At 40.7% G+C, this 15,676-nt stretch overlaps 1 protein-coding gene across 1 annotated transcript in view; it reads right to left on the bottom strand.

Annotated features, from left to right (window-relative positions):
• MYO3B (myosin IIIB) overlaps positions 1–15,676 on the bottom strand; it is a 423,285-nt gene that overhangs the window by 11,479 nt on the left and 396,130 nt on the right. The gene's annotated exons all lie outside the window — the stretch shown is intronic.

Genomic DNA, 15,676 nt, shown 5'->3' with positions numbered 1-15,676 from the left:
AAATGGCCACCCAAACTGTGCCCAGTGGGAAAACAGCATTAATTCAGCTTTTTCAAAAATGTCAACTTGAAAAAAAAAAAAATCTAAGACCTGGATCTGATGCTTAGTGGACCCACAGCGCCAGGCAGCAGGCTGGGAGATGTCATTTCTGGAGCTCCTAATGAGATGCAAATCACCTAGTGAACTACTTGGGAGCTGGGAAACAATGTCCTAGGTAAAAGCAGATAAAAATGGAACGGAAGAATGTCTTTGAAGATTGGAAAGACATTTTAAATGCCTGAGGATATGGGACACCAGATAGTGCTGGTTTTTACTATACTAATTGTGAATGCATCTTTGATTCCTCGTGGCAGGGGATTCTGGGGTGTTCATCCCCAGCTCTGCCTGGCTCTCTAAATTGGGGACCTGGTTCCGGTACCTGCTGTTAGCGTGCAAATGGCTGTTCAGCTGTAGTGACACCAGCACTGGACTTGGGGTCAGAAGGCCTGGGCATAGTTCAAGTTCTGGAACTTACTGGTATGTGACCTTGGGTGAATTGCTTAGCCCCCTGGGCTGCCATGTTTTATCTGTGAAATGGGGTTGGACTGATATAGTGATTTTTTTCAAGAGGGTGGTGATGTGGGACATTACAGCTGTTCTTGCCTGGAGATTCTCAGCTGTTCTCCTAGGAGTCATGCTCCTTCCCAATGTGTGAGCAACTGTGTGCAGTGAAAGATGTACCTGATGGAGGTTTGTTGCATGAAACCAGTGTGAAAGCAGGTAAAGGGTGAGAACCATTAGTTGACAGGCTCTTTAAGGTCCCTGTCAACTTTAAGATGCTGCGACTACAGATTTCCTGCCACTTGGCCTCTTAGTACCTCATCTGCAAAATGGACATAAATGCTGTTGACCTTACTGACTTGTTGGAATTTAAAGATGACCAAACAAAGTGCATTCAGGGCTTCAGGGAGGAAAATTCTCCATAACTACACCAGAACTTTATTCTAACACAATTCACTCATTTAAAAAGCAATGCTGCACAAGGTGGCCTTATCTGAACCCCTTTCTGGATCATTTGGTCACTGATGGACTAAAAGACCACATTTTAACCAGTTACTTAGCCTTTCCCCAGCTGTGAGAAAAAACTGCAATGTACAGGTTAATATCGTACAGCTGTACAAACACCCACCAAGGTTCATAAATTCTAAAATATTTTTACAGGTAGAGAGAGCAGTCATTAGTATGGATGAGTTGGTTCAGGGGCGATTATACACACAAATGACTGGCAGGTGTGTGTGTGCGCGCCTGTGGGAAACAGTAGAGAATGTGAATAACAGACGAAATGAAATCACAGGTATGACTTTTGTTTGCATTAAACTAATGAGATGTAAAAGTGAGATCAATGCAGTATTAGTGGTGAAAAAGTAGATCGCTCTGGTGCTTTCAGTTTTAATCTCCAAAAAACCAATAAAATAGGAAGTGTCTGGGGGAAACAAAGTTAAATAGAAAATAATTACGTTTGGGTTATTTTCCTATCTTGTGCTTCATGTTGGAAAAAAATTCCTTAGTACGCTGTAAATTAAATCTGGTTCAACTATCCAGTAAACATTTCAAGATTTATAAAAATAGTGAGACACAAAGCTCCCAGTTCTCTGCTCAGATCAAGAGTTTAGACTTCGGTTCTTTAGGGTCATATAGAATTATTTAATTTCTTTGCCTTGTTTTCTTACAATTTGATATGAGGTTAATGAAAACTCTTTATGAAACCATACACAGAATAATGACCTCTCAAGCTCTCCACTTCCCTTTATTCTCATGGAAGGTTATTTTGTCATGAGCAGGTCCTGAGAGATCTGAGTTTGAGTTTCTCCACTGGACTCAAGATCTTTCAACAAATTAATGTCATCAGCTTTCTTCCCTTTTAAATCCCCCTTCTCTCAGTCACCTGACCAGTACGTTGCAAAAAATACAGTCCAGCATGTTGCAAAAAAACAAGCCAAGCTTAACCAAAGTAAATACAGCTATTATCCGCATACCTGAAATGGGTATCTCCTGTGTTATACAGTGATTTAGGCCTAGAGAAGGAAATTATCACCTTCACTCAGGCTTCTTTGTAGTGACTTTGTACACTGACACATATGATCTGCTCTGATCACTAAGTTCGACCAGACTAAAAGACAGTTCCAGTGCAATTTAATTTTAAGTTTCCAAACTAACATATTTCAGGGGATTCAAATCAGTAGTCCTCAACTCTTGAACCCTACAGGAAATGCTCTTTCAGTGTTTCCTGGCTTAGTCAAACGAAATTTTAACAATCTGAAGGCTGGTAGCATTTGTCTGACAATAGAGTGAAAATCATGTTAACAGGAGCTCTCCACTGGAGCAACCTTGGACACGCGTGATGGCGCCGGGAAACATGCCACCAGCTCTGGAAAGGCGGGAGCTCCTGGATGGCTTGGCACCTTCCCACTTCCAGCTCTCACTGCCTCTCACCCTGCGTGAGATGGGGACCCAGCAGGGAGGGGTTAAATGGGTTGAGGAGCCAGTCCAGCTGGGGGTCATTAGCAATCAAGGACCATCATTAAAAGGCAGCAGGAGACTAAGGGTCTCTGACAGCCTTGGCTCTGTGCACCATCTGGAAGGACAGAGGCTGTCAAAGCTGGATTTTTTAAAAAAAGGACTTCATGGAGACCCCTTTCTTGGAGATACAAACATGAACAGTGATGTCGTTTTCCAAGTGGGTGCTTCCTTTTTGAGAGTAGGGCCAGGTAGCCACATTTCCAGGTCAATCCCTGGCCATAATGGACCAATCATTGGCACCTGAGGTGGGACCAGCCCAAGAAACTCTGACTAATGGTTTGCTAGTGGCTAGTGATCAGAACACCCATGCTGGATAATGAGGTACCAGCACTGTGAAGCCTGAAGTGTGGGGCAGAGTTCATAGCAAATAACACATTTAACTGTAGTCTGTGCATTATATCCAATCTGTGATGAAAAAGAGAAAACCTTTACTTAGGATATGCACAAGTTGATCATTCAAGCTGTAATTTTTGACACAATAAAAATTTACTTAGGATATGCACAAGTTGATCATTCAAGCTGTAATTTTTGACACAATAAAAATTTAAAAACAAGTCATGGCTCACTTCCTAAGGTCATTCTAAGGCAATCTGTACAAAGAGGTGGCAGATACAGGCAGTCACAGATGTCACAATTGCATCCACCTGGTCACTGACTCAGTTCACATTATTCATTAAGTTGCTTTTCTCTTTTTCTTGTAAGACTTTTGGGTCCCCCTCCCCCTTCACCTTATCTATAAATAAGAAAGAAAAAATGTTTAAAATACAGAATTTTATTTCTTTTGGTCATAGATTGTAGGCTTATAGAATAAAGAAGCCTCATAACATGATCTTTAAGATATATTACAATATTAATTTAGAACAAGCTGCTAATCTCTTTGTAAGAATCATTAATATTATAGTTGAATTTGCAGAGGAATTTGCATTCCAGCTCATTATTGTATGATTCTAACACTGGTCTTTAGTATACCTTTAAGTTCTGATAACAAAGCAGCCAGTGCAAGGAAAAGGACTCAGGGTTGTATTTGTTTTTACATGGTAGATGAACTCTTCTGGTATTGTTAAGAATGAATAGTAGCTAAAATTATCCTCATGGAGCTTTTGGCAAGTTTACAGATGCCTGGGAAAGGGAAAAAGTAACAAGGAAGATCTAAGACACTGTGGTCTCTCAGATTCAGGGTCACCAGAGTGGAGTGGAGGGTCAGGTGACATTGCCTGCTGACCCAGGCAATAGACATCATTTGGAAAAGAAATCAAGGTGGTTAGCAGACCAGTAGAAACAAAAGATTCTGAGAGTTGGGATTTGGATAATTTTTAGTAAACTTTGGACAAATTTACATCCATTATTGGCTAGCCTGTCAGAAATCGTGTTTTAATTAAAGGTCCAGTCACACAGAACAGAGCTTGTTTAAAAAGAGACATGCAAATACCCAGAGATAGAACATTGTGGATATAATGCGTGGAGGAATCTTATCCTTAAAGTTCTGTAGTTGGACTGGGCATATACCCTGAGAAAACCATAATTCAAAAAGAGTCATGTACCACAATGTTCACTGCAGCACTATTTACAATAGCCAGGACATGGAAGCAACCTAAGTGTCCATCGACAGATGAATGGATAAAGAAGATGTGGCACATATATACAATGGAATATTACTCAGCCATAAAAAGAAACGAAATTGAGTTATTTGCAGTGAGGTGGATGGACCTAGAGACTGTCATACAGAGTGAAGTAAGTCAGAAAGAGAAAAACAAATACTGTATGCTAACACATATATATGGAATCTAAAAAAAAAAAAAGGTTCTGAAGAACCTAGGGGTAGGACAGGAATAAAGACGCATACGTACAGAATGGACTTGAGGACACGGGGAGGGGAAAATGTAAGCTGGGATGAAGTGAGAGAGTGGCATGGACATATATACACTACCAAATGTAAAACAGATAGCTAGTGGGAAGCAGCCACATAGCACAGGGAGATCAGCTCAGTGCTTTGTGACCACCTAGAGGGGTGGGATAGGGAGGGTGGGAGGGAGATGCAAGAGGGAGGAGATATGGGGATGTCTGTATACATATAGCTGATTCACTTTGTTACAGCGCAGAAACTAACACATCATTGTAAAGCAATTATACTCCAATAAAGATGTTAAAAATAAATAATTAATTAATTAATTAAAAGAAAAAAAGAGAGGGCCAGGCAAGGAGGCTATGCAAATGTAAATAATAATAATAATAATGATAAAATAAAAACCTGTGATGCGAGAAAAAAAAGAGTTCTGTAATTGGGCTCATGCTGATTTTGACAGTTCTCATGGGAAGTTTTCTTAGGTAAGTGTGACTATCTATGTGAACATGACTTTTAAATAATGGAAACTGAGCACTGATTAGGGTTATGGGTTCCTGGGAATGGATATGAGAAGTTTCTTCTAAATAAATTGTTTGGTAAAAATATCCAACCTTGATGCAAACTTGCTGCCAATCTTATACTAAAACTTCACAAAAGATTTGTCTACTGATTACTACTGTTGTCTCTTTAGTGAGCCATCTTTTATTTATTTTATTGAATGCAATAGCAGAAGGCGTTTTGAGCTCTTATGCCTGTCCTCTCCCATCTCCAGGAATGGACTTCTCAGAGAGGAAATACTGAACTACTCCTGATTTCATTTCCAATCTGTAGAGTTCCCTTAGGCTCCACTGTGCTTGACGCTCCCATTTTGTGCAAATGGTGAAGTTTTGTTGCAATAAACATTATTCCAGGAGCTAGTTGTTGGTCATTCCATTTTGTCAAATGACTCTGGCCCTTGCTATTTAAATGGATAAACCAAAAAGCATAATCATTTAAGACATATGACTTGGTTTTTTTTTTCTTTTCCTATAGCTCTTTTTTTTTTTTTTTTCCTAATTTATTTATTTTTGGCTGCGTTGGGTCTTCGTTTCTGTGCGAGGGCTTTCTCTAGTTGTGGCGAGTGGGGGCCACTCTTCATCACAGTGCGTGGGCCTTTCACTGTCGCGGCCTCTCTTGTTGCAGGGCACAGGCTCCAGACGCGCAGGCTCAGTAGTTGTGGCTCACGGGCCTAGTTGCTCCGCGGCATGTGGGATCTTCCCGGACCAGGGCTCGAACCCGTGTCCCCTGCATTGGCAGGCAGATTCTCAACCACTGCGCCACCAGGGAAGCCCAAGACATATGACTTGTTGATAGAATCTTTATTTAAACAAGTTTCCCCAATCATGGGTTAAATGTCCTGCTTCTAAGTGCTGTTATGTAAGTTATTTTAAGGCACAGTGTTTTAGGTCAGCCAAATCTCTGCTCCATGAGGATCTAGGTGATGCCTCATCTAATTGCCAACAGAGCTTACCTGCTAATTCTATCCATTCCAGAACATGGTTTGTTTGCAGTGCTGATGAATTTGCTATGCTGTTAGCTGGGGTTGATCTGTGAATCCTACATGAAGGTTAGTAAAGTCAAACTATGCTTATCCTGCCTCCCAAGCAGTAAAATAGATTCAGTGACTCTTTCTGACCTTCCAGATCTACAACTACTTGCTCCAGAGATTTTAGTCTCTTTTCTGTGATAGCATAGCTTTGAAGAGTATATTTCCATCTTGTCTCCATGTACTGAGAATTATATATACTAGGTTCGCAATATATAAATTGCTCAATAATTAGAACTGGCATTTCACATCAAACTATGCAATTCAGATTCTATCTACTACACAAATACAAAATCCTCAAGAGGGCTGAGTTATGAAATTATTCAAACAGAGAAGTATTTTAAAAGTTCTCAACTGATAAAAAGTACTATACCCTGTTTCTTTCTCCTGGGTATGATTTAGTAATAGTATTAGGATATTTAGTGCAAATATGTTCCACGAACTAGAATAATACTTAAACACGTATAGGGAAATAAAAAGAAAGTGACTTTATTTGAGAGAGCTCCTATAGCTGTAAAAGGAACATCCATAGGTACCTCAATTCTGCTATTCAAGACCCACAGGGAGTTTTTGTTTAGAACTTGATAGAAAACTACCGACAACCTGATGGAGGGTAGTCAATTTTGTCAACAGAGCTTAGACTTGTGTAATCACAGAGATCTCTGCCTTGGCCTCCCCTTCTGAAAATTAGCTACATTCAGCAACTGAGCATGATGAATATGATGGGAATAAAAATTTCCAGGTGGATACTGGTTGTTTTGCCCTAATATCTCCTCCCCTCTGCTTTGGTAAAAGAGCTTCCTCTTTCCTGTGGGGAACACCTTCCAGGAATGTGGATATGGCTGCCCTCCCCTCCTCTGCCTCTTCCCCAGACCAGGCTGAACATGTGGCCCAGGCCTGGCTGGTAGAGTCCCCCTTTCCCACCCATGGTGACTAGTTCAGGGGTGGACACACAAGCCACAGGGCTAGAGGTCCTCTAGGAGATCTGAGTGTGGACACTGGAGGAGAGAGAGCCCTTTGTCCTTTGGGATCTCAAGTTCTACGTAGTGGATATTGGCTCAGGGCTGGCAGTGGCCATTTTACCAACATTGAAAGTGGCAGCCCAAAAGGGGTAAGCAGTACTGAGAGAGAGAGGGAGAGACAGGGGCCTAAGGACACTGTCTAAACCCTAACAAAGTGCATTATGGCCTAAGCTAGTATGAGATGGATTTCTGGTTCTTGGATCTAAATGAATTCCTGCATTGTCCTTATAGACGAGTAACTTACATAGTTATTGCCCTCCCTGCTAATCACCAGCATTGACACTCCACACCAAACACGGCGTGGAGCCCACCAGGGTCCACTGTCAGCAACGCCTAAGTTTCTCAGATGGGTGTAGTCCATCACAGATTAGGTCATTAGGTCCTTCTGAGCCACTAAAAAGTTAATACATGGAAGTTCCTAAAAAATATCATGCTTGTATGGTGTGTGTGTGTGTGTGTATAACATTTCGTGATTTTCATATTAGCTAGAAGTGAAACAAACTAAGTGTGCCAGTGTAATTTTTGAGACATCCATTTCTTATTAATGAAGTAAACAGAGGCATTTGTGAGGAAGCATGAGCAAGGAACTCAGCAAGCACGTGGCCAATTTCCCACCTACATCAGACAAAACATGAAAGAGCAACTCTTAATTACAACCAAATATTAGCTCTGGCCCCTGGGAACTCATCATCCCATCTCAAGGTCTATATTTATGAAAATTTAAGCAATGTCTTAAAACATGTTAATTTGTTCTTTGTTTATTTCTTTCCCTGACAGATTAATTTATTCCAAGGGACTTTGGTTCTCAAGCCCTCATATATCGATCGGGTCCATGTACGACATAACTAACAGCCTGGGGAGGAGATTTTGGTGGAAAACAAAAGTCTTTCTTGTAGTTTTCCTTAGGTAATTAACTTTGTGTTTGTGGGCCCTGGAATGCTTCCAGTTTTCTCTGGATTTGCATCTCTTGACTTACAGATCAATGGTTAATTTCATGAGAGAGAGGCTGGGAGCATGGGGAGAGGGGGGAAGGGGGGGAGAAAGGACTTCAGGCTCCAATGAGCCACTCAGAGCACATGGAGACCATGAGAAAAGTTATGTTTGTTTTTTTTTTCCCCAAGAGCTTCTATGTAAAGAACATTTAGACATTAATAAGAACCTGCAGTACTGGCTCTGGAGAAGGGAAGGTAAGGAGGCTGTGAGAAATGCTATTTATCATTTATGGACACCTCTCTCTGTGAGTTTTGGATCCCTCCATCTTATATAATCCCACTGGGAAGTCAAAGCAATGCTTACAAAGTGCCATCCTTTCAAAGTCTATTAACTGATTATCAGTTATTTTGTAGCCCATGAACTGTACTGAGAAGTCTGTGGAACTTACACTCTATAAATTTTTATATCTTTTAGAAAGAAAAAGCACATAGCAAGTAAGACATGGGATTAGCCCCACACCGTGTTGCATACCAACCCCATGCCTATAACTATATCACGAAACTAACTTAGCAGAATAGAAAACCTCCAAAAATGCACCTGTTCCCAAAATTCAGGCAACTTCTTAAACATCCCTGGATTTTGTCTATAGGTTGTTTTAAAGGTATACGAGTTTTAAAAATTACATCAAAATCAGTGACCCCTAATGATATTATTTCCCCTTCACTAAACAGATCTTTCAAATCAGCAAGCAGAGAGATTTCTGTGACTCTTTAGAATTCCTGATTTCTATGAGCTTTGTGCCTTCTCCTAGAGCTTGTCATTAAATACAACAAACTTACATTATTATGTATAAAATGCTAAATACAAGTCAGAACACTAAGGTAGATATTTTTACTATATAATATTGCTTTTACAAATGGGCTAAAGGGCATAAACCTAGTCCATTTTACAACTAGGACATACACTTGAAGTATAGGTACCTACTATCAGGTGAAAGCAGTAATTGCTCAGGATTACTGTAACAGACTGTGTTACTTTTATACCAAATATTTCTATTGCCACCCTTAAAGTGCATCTCCCAGTAGAAAGACTCACATCCCCGCCCTGTTGAACTCAGGAGTGGTCGTGTGACTTTTTTAGGCCAGTGAAACACACAAAAGGATGTGTGTATTTCTAGGTAGAAGCTAGAATGTGGTTCACCACATCTCTGCCGCAACTACCAGCAATGATCTAGACAGAAACCACTACACCAGCCTGGGCCCTGGAGTGAAGATAACACACAGCAGAGCCGCAGCCGAGCCATAGTGGCGCAGTACGAGTGAGAAATGAGCCTTTGCGGTTGTAAACCACTAAGGTGTGGGAGTGTTTGTTTCTGCAGCATAATCTAATCTATCCTGAAACAACAGTTTAAGCCAGAGATAGACGATAGACACTTTATTTAACTATTTATTAGCTGGCACCTTATGAAATTGCCATTGGTAGTAACAAATGATCTAATAGCAGCAATCTCATGTGATTCAAATTATTATAATTGAGAAAAATTGGAATACAAATTTGTATTCATGAATGCTTTTCCTTCTAAGGTGTAATTGCTTATTAAGAGAAGAACATAATTATTACCTTTCGTTTCCTTTTATAAGGAACATCATAGCAGAGTTAGAAAATGGTGGCAATTTAAATACTCATTCCTAAATCCATAGCAATATCAATGATCAACTGAGTGTCTTCCATGTGTCAGTTCCTAGGGATGCATTGGTAAGCAAGACAGGCATGATCCCTGCCTTCATGGGGATTTCATTCATTCTAGTGATGGAGTTCAACTCTAAACAGGTAGATTATTGCAAGTGATCTTAAGTGCAAACAAGAAAACAAATAGGCTGTTTTAAGTCACAATTATATAGGAAAAGGAGCTAAAGGATAGGGTGGTAGGAGATGATCCCTCTGAAAAGGTGACAGTTAAGATGAGGCCTAAAGAAGGACAAGAGCCAGCCACGTGAAGAGAAGGTAAAAGTGGGGGTGGAGAGCATTCCAGCCTGAGGGAACAGCATATACAGACACCGTGTCTGTGTCCTCCAGGCAGATCAGGTCTGACCAGGGTGGCTGGACTGTAGTGAGGAAAAGGACCATAACGTGGTCCATAACGTGAGATAAAGTTGGAGAAACAGGCCATGGACAGATCATCCAGGGCTTCGATGGCCATGGAGGGAATTTGAACTTTAAGCCAATGGGAAGCTACTGAAGGAGATGGGAAGAAAAAAGACATGAGACAGTTCATTTCTTTAACGAAGAGCATTTTCTCTGGCTGGAGTTCCATACGCGTGGAGGCACAAGTATGGAAGCAAGAAGACCAGTGAGGAGGCCACTGTAGGTCAGAGGTGATGGCTGTCTAGACCAGGTGGTAGTGGTGAAGACGAAGAGATGGGGACAAAATCAAGATATATGTTGTAAGTCAAAACAAAAACAGAACTTGAAGGGCTGGATGTGGGCGGTGAGGAAAAGGGCACGACCAAGAATGACTTCCAGACTTCTGCCTTGGGTCCTTGAGTGCGTGCTATGCCGTATACTGAAATAGGGAACACCCAGGGAAGATGGAGGTTTCTGAGGCTGTGGCGAAATCAAGGGTTTGGTTTTGGACACGTGAAGCATGGGATGCCTGTGAAACATCTGAGCGGAGATGTCGAGTGGGAAGCATGTCTGCAATGCGGAGAAACAATCTGGGCTGGACACAGGCACTGAAGAGTCATCAACACATCAGTGGGGTTTCAGGTTTGGGGAATAAATGTAGATGGAGAAGAAAGAAGGTTCTTGGATGCCTGAGGAACCCCAGCATTTAGAGGTTTTAGTAGGAAGCAAAGAGTAGCCATGAGGTTGGGGCAAAGCCAGGAGGGTGCGTCCTCACAGACACTAAGAAAAGGGAACGGTTTATGAAGGCTGAGAGAGGTGGAATAAGAAAAGGACAGAGAAGGTCTTCTGGACCTAGCAAACTGGAGGTGTCCAGCGACCCTGGAAGTGTGTTTCAGGAGAGTGATGAGCCCAAGGAGTTCTGTAGGGGAGGAAATACAGGCAACAGGTACAGTCAAAAATGTTTTAAAATTTGGGATTGACACATACACACTACTATATATAAAATAGATAACTAATAAGGACCTGCTGTATAGCACAGGGAACTCTACTCAATACTCTGTAATGACCTACATGGGAAAAGTACCTAAAAAAGAGTAGATACATGTATATGTATAACTGATTCACTTTGTTGTACACCTGAAACTAACACAACATTGTAAATCAACTATACTCTAATAAAATTTTTTTTTAAAAAGTACATTTTGGGCTTCCCTGGTGGCGCAGTGGTTGAGAATCTGCCTGCCAATGCAGGGGACACGGGTTCGAGCCCTGGTCTGGGAAGATCCCACATGCCGCGGAGCAACTGGGCCTGTGAGCCACAGCTACTGAGCCTGCGCGTCTGGAGCCTGTGCTCCGCAACAAGAGAGGCCACAACAGTGAGAGGCCCGCGCACCGCGATGAAGAGTGGCCCCCGCTCGCCACAACTAAAGAAAGCCCTCGCACAGAAACGAAGACCCAACACAGCCAAAAATAAATAAATAAATAAATAAATATATATATATATAAAAAAAAGTACATTTGCAAAATCTAAAACGGCAAAAGAAAATTGGCTAAGAAGTAGAAAAGTGAAGAAGGGTAAGGGAGGAGAGCCCAGAATTAACAGTATTTATTTTAAAAAGACTATGAAAAATCCTGGAAATGATTGAGTTTACCTGGAAGCTACCAGATTGTTTTCTTCCATCAGCAAAAATGTAGGCTTCAGAGCTAGCTAAGCAGCCATAATCCTGCACATCTGCACGATGTGGCCGGTTTCTGAAATACTATGTTCCTCAAGCATCGTCTCCTGCTCCACTTTCTTTTCCTATATTTATGGAAGATGCTGACCTAGCTGGTTTCTGTATCTCTTGGTACAGTTCACTTCCCTCTTAGCTTAAGGGTTATTAAACGAGAGTAAAATTTCATTATACATTTTAGTAAAAACAATGTTTAATTAATATTTTTAATTGAAAAATGTACACACTTTAGGTATAGGAAAAAGACAAATATAGCACAAAAGATTATAGAATGAATAAGAAGTCCTCTCCAGAACCCCAGTCCTTGCTCCAGAGGAAACCACTGGCATTACCGTATTGTGTGACATAGTCTATGCAGATACAATTCTAAAGCTATAGCTCCTGTTGTCAGAGCAAAACCCAAACCCCCAAGCCCCTCAGGTGTGGGCATATTTCTACACTCTGTGCCTTGCTTTCCTCATATTCCAATATAATATGGAGGCTGTTCCATAGGAATACATATGGATACAACTCATTCTTTTTTGTGGCTTCCTAGTATTTCATTTTTATGGTTGTGCCATCATTTAATAAGTTTTCTGTTGGTGCAGATGTAGGTTTTTATTAGCATCTTAAAACCATAAGATGGGGGGCTTCCCTGGTGGCACAGTGGTTGAGAATCTGCCTGCCAATGCAGGGGACACGGGTTCGAGCCCTGGTCTGGGAGGATCCCACATGCCGCGGAGCAGCTGGGCCCGTGAGCCACAACTACTGAGCCTGCGCGTCTGGAGCCTGTGCTCCGCAACAAGAGAGGCCACAACAGTGAGAGGCCCGCGCACCGCGATGAAGAGTGGCCCCCGCTTGCCACAACTAGAGAAAGCCCTCGCACAGAAACGAAGACCCAACACAGCCAAAAAAAATAATAATAATAATAATAAAAAATAAAAAAATTAAAAAAACCCCATAAGATAAAAAATGTTTTTAAGTGATTACATAAGACCGTTGCCCAAGAATACACAAAACTTTTGCCCAACGTTAATTAAACAGTTGTTATTCCCAATCCCAAAGAAGGTTAGACTGGGAATAACTGATATTTTTATAGTCTGTGATAAGAAAGATGGCTGGTGTTTTGGTGACTTTTTCATTTATGACATCTGGGGACAACAGCAACCCTCGCCTTTAGGAATAATAAGCATAAGTCATAGGAATAATAAGGAAAGAACAAATATGAAAGTTTTAAGACATTTAGAAAAACAATCCTTTAGAATAAAGAAATAGTATATGGGCTATCAAATGGCTTATATAACAAGTACATGGCGTTTTTTTTCTTTCTTTTCTTGGCTAATATGCTACAAGATTTTTTCAAAATGGCGAAGTTTTCTAAAGATGCTTTCTTTCAAACTTTATATTACATGGACAATTAGTATTTTCAATTTCAAACAATAATACTGCTTTTGCAGGGGGAGGGATAGATTGGGAGTTTGGGATTGACATGTACACTGTACTATATTTAAAATAGATAACCAACAAGGACCTGTCGTACAGCAAAGGGAACTCTGCTCAATATTCTGTAATAACCTAAATGGGAAAAGAATTTGAAAAAGAATAGATACTTGTAAATGTGTAATTGAATCACTTTGCTGTACACCTGAAATTCATACAACATTGTTAATCAACTATACTCCAACATTAAATAAAAATTTTAAAAAGAAAGAAAAAATTTTATACTGCTTATGTTTAAGTTAAATCTTGTTAGATGTTTTAGAAGACTGTATCTAATAAACAAGAAGAAAAAAAGAAAAAAAATACTGCTTTTATTTGGGGGAGATTTTTCATGGGCCTAATAAATAAATGTATTATGGAAGCCAAGTGCTCACATGCCTTCCCCTAGTATTATCATTAATTAGGAAGGTGTGCTTCCGGGGTTAGGGAGGTGGAGATCTGTTTGGAAACACATAAAATAAAGTTTGGTTGTGAAGGTTTGGAAGTCGGTCTTAAAGATTTTGCCTTTTATCCTGTGAGCTGTGGAGAAACCTGAGGTTTCTGATCAGGAACGTGACACAGTACAGTTGTCCCTCAGTGTCTGCTGGGGGATTGGTTCCAGGAAACCCCGTGGACACCAGAGTCCGTGGACGCTCAAGTCCCTGGTATAAAATGGCGTAGTACAGTTGCCCCTCCGTATCTGTGGGTTCCACACCCACAGATTCAATCAACGCGCAGATCCTGAGGGGAGGGCCGACTGTGAGTGGCAGTGGCACGCGGAATGAATTAGAGGAGGGGCAAAAGGGAGAATCAAAAAGAACACCGCAGGATTCCAAGCTGAGGTGAGGAAAACCTAGGCTAGAGCGAGAACAGCAGAAACAAAAAGTGAAAGGGACCTAAGAGTGAATCTTAACCCTTTTTCTCTGTCCCAACACCCTTGCGAAGTGAGACAGATCCCATTAATTAACAGCGATTCACTCTGCATTCAAAATTTTGTCATGAATGCAGCAGAAAGCCCAATTAAAAGGCTAAACCATTAAAGTGTGTCACAACAAATCATTAAAATGAATATAAACAAGGAAGTGAGTGTCTTCAGAGTGTTCTGTTGCTTACATTGAATGGGCTGCTTTTGCCTTCTTTGGTGCCTTCCATGAGCCATCACTGCTATAAGGTAGCGAGGCGAGACCTCCAAGACGGGAAGATATAGTCAGCAATGATGGTTGATTCATGAACTTAATCATCTGTGCTAGGTAAAGTCTAGATAGCTTAAGAATAAACATTTTAAGGATATTTATATTAAATCTAAATGTTAAAAAAGTTTTTAAAATGATAAAAGATACGGGGGAATATATAATTAGGGGGTGGGAAAAATCTCTGGAAGCAGGAGACCAAGGACAGATACTCTAAAAAAATATATTGAGCTGACTACATTAAAACGAGAAAAACAAAACAAAACAAAACAACCTTTTGACAGTAAAGGTGCAAACAAAACCAGCAAAATAAATAAATAAATAAATGGCAAACAACAAACTGTAAAAATATTTGTACCATCTATACTGAACAACAGATCACTGTGCCTAATGTATAAAGAGCTATTACAAATCTTTGAGAGGAAGAGATTTCCTACTCAGAGCTCTCTCTCTTCAGAGAATATAGCAGACTGGACACACCTGAAATGCCTCTCCTTTGATAGAAAGACAGCCATAGTTACCCAGAGTATGGCCAAATGGATGCTCCCAGTGTTAACAGAATTATATACCTTAGTTTGATACAGCCCTTTCTGCTGGTTAGTAAGGAAACAGAGGATGACTAAGAACATGACACGGATGTGGGGAAGAAGGTCGTGTAGAGTGAAATGAAGACAGGATGCGTGGAAACACTGAAGAAGATAGCAGAGAAATACTAAATCTATTTTTCAAGCAACACAATACTGAGAAGAATGTAAAAGCATCTAAAACATAGAACCCAGCCTGCAGTAGGCACTTTAGTAAAAGTGTACTGAATTTAAGCAAGGGCATGACCTAACTAGAGGCAAAGAGGCAGAGATGAAGTAGGTCCTACCTTTAACAATAATTACAATAATAGCTAATTATATGATTATGGCTTACTAGGTACCAGATGCTTAGCTTACCTCTGATATGGGTGATTTCATTTAATTCTCATAACAACCCCTGTAAGATTGGTACTCGTACCCCTATTTAACAGATTTAGAAACTGAGACTCAGGAAACTGAAATGCTTTGCCCAGGTTCACATGACTAGAAAATGGCCAGGTGATTAAAATTTGACTCCAGAGCCCATGTTCTTACCACTATACTCTACTTCCTCACTGGCCATCTCTCATTAGCAGGGAGACCACATGTGGTCTGAATGGACCCAGGTCCTCAGCCTGTAGCCACAAACATGGTTCTTGGTAGAAG

This window comes from Balaenoptera ricei, chromosome 7 (genome assembly GCF_028023285.1).
Source record: "Balaenoptera ricei isolate mBalRic1 chromosome 7, mBalRic1.hap2, whole genome shotgun sequence".
Taxonomy (NCBI): domain Eukaryota; kingdom Metazoa; phylum Chordata; class Mammalia; order Artiodactyla; family Balaenopteridae; genus Balaenoptera; species Balaenoptera ricei.
The sequence above is the reverse complement of the archived record's forward strand: the minus strand, read 5'-3'. Positions and strand labels throughout refer to the sequence as shown.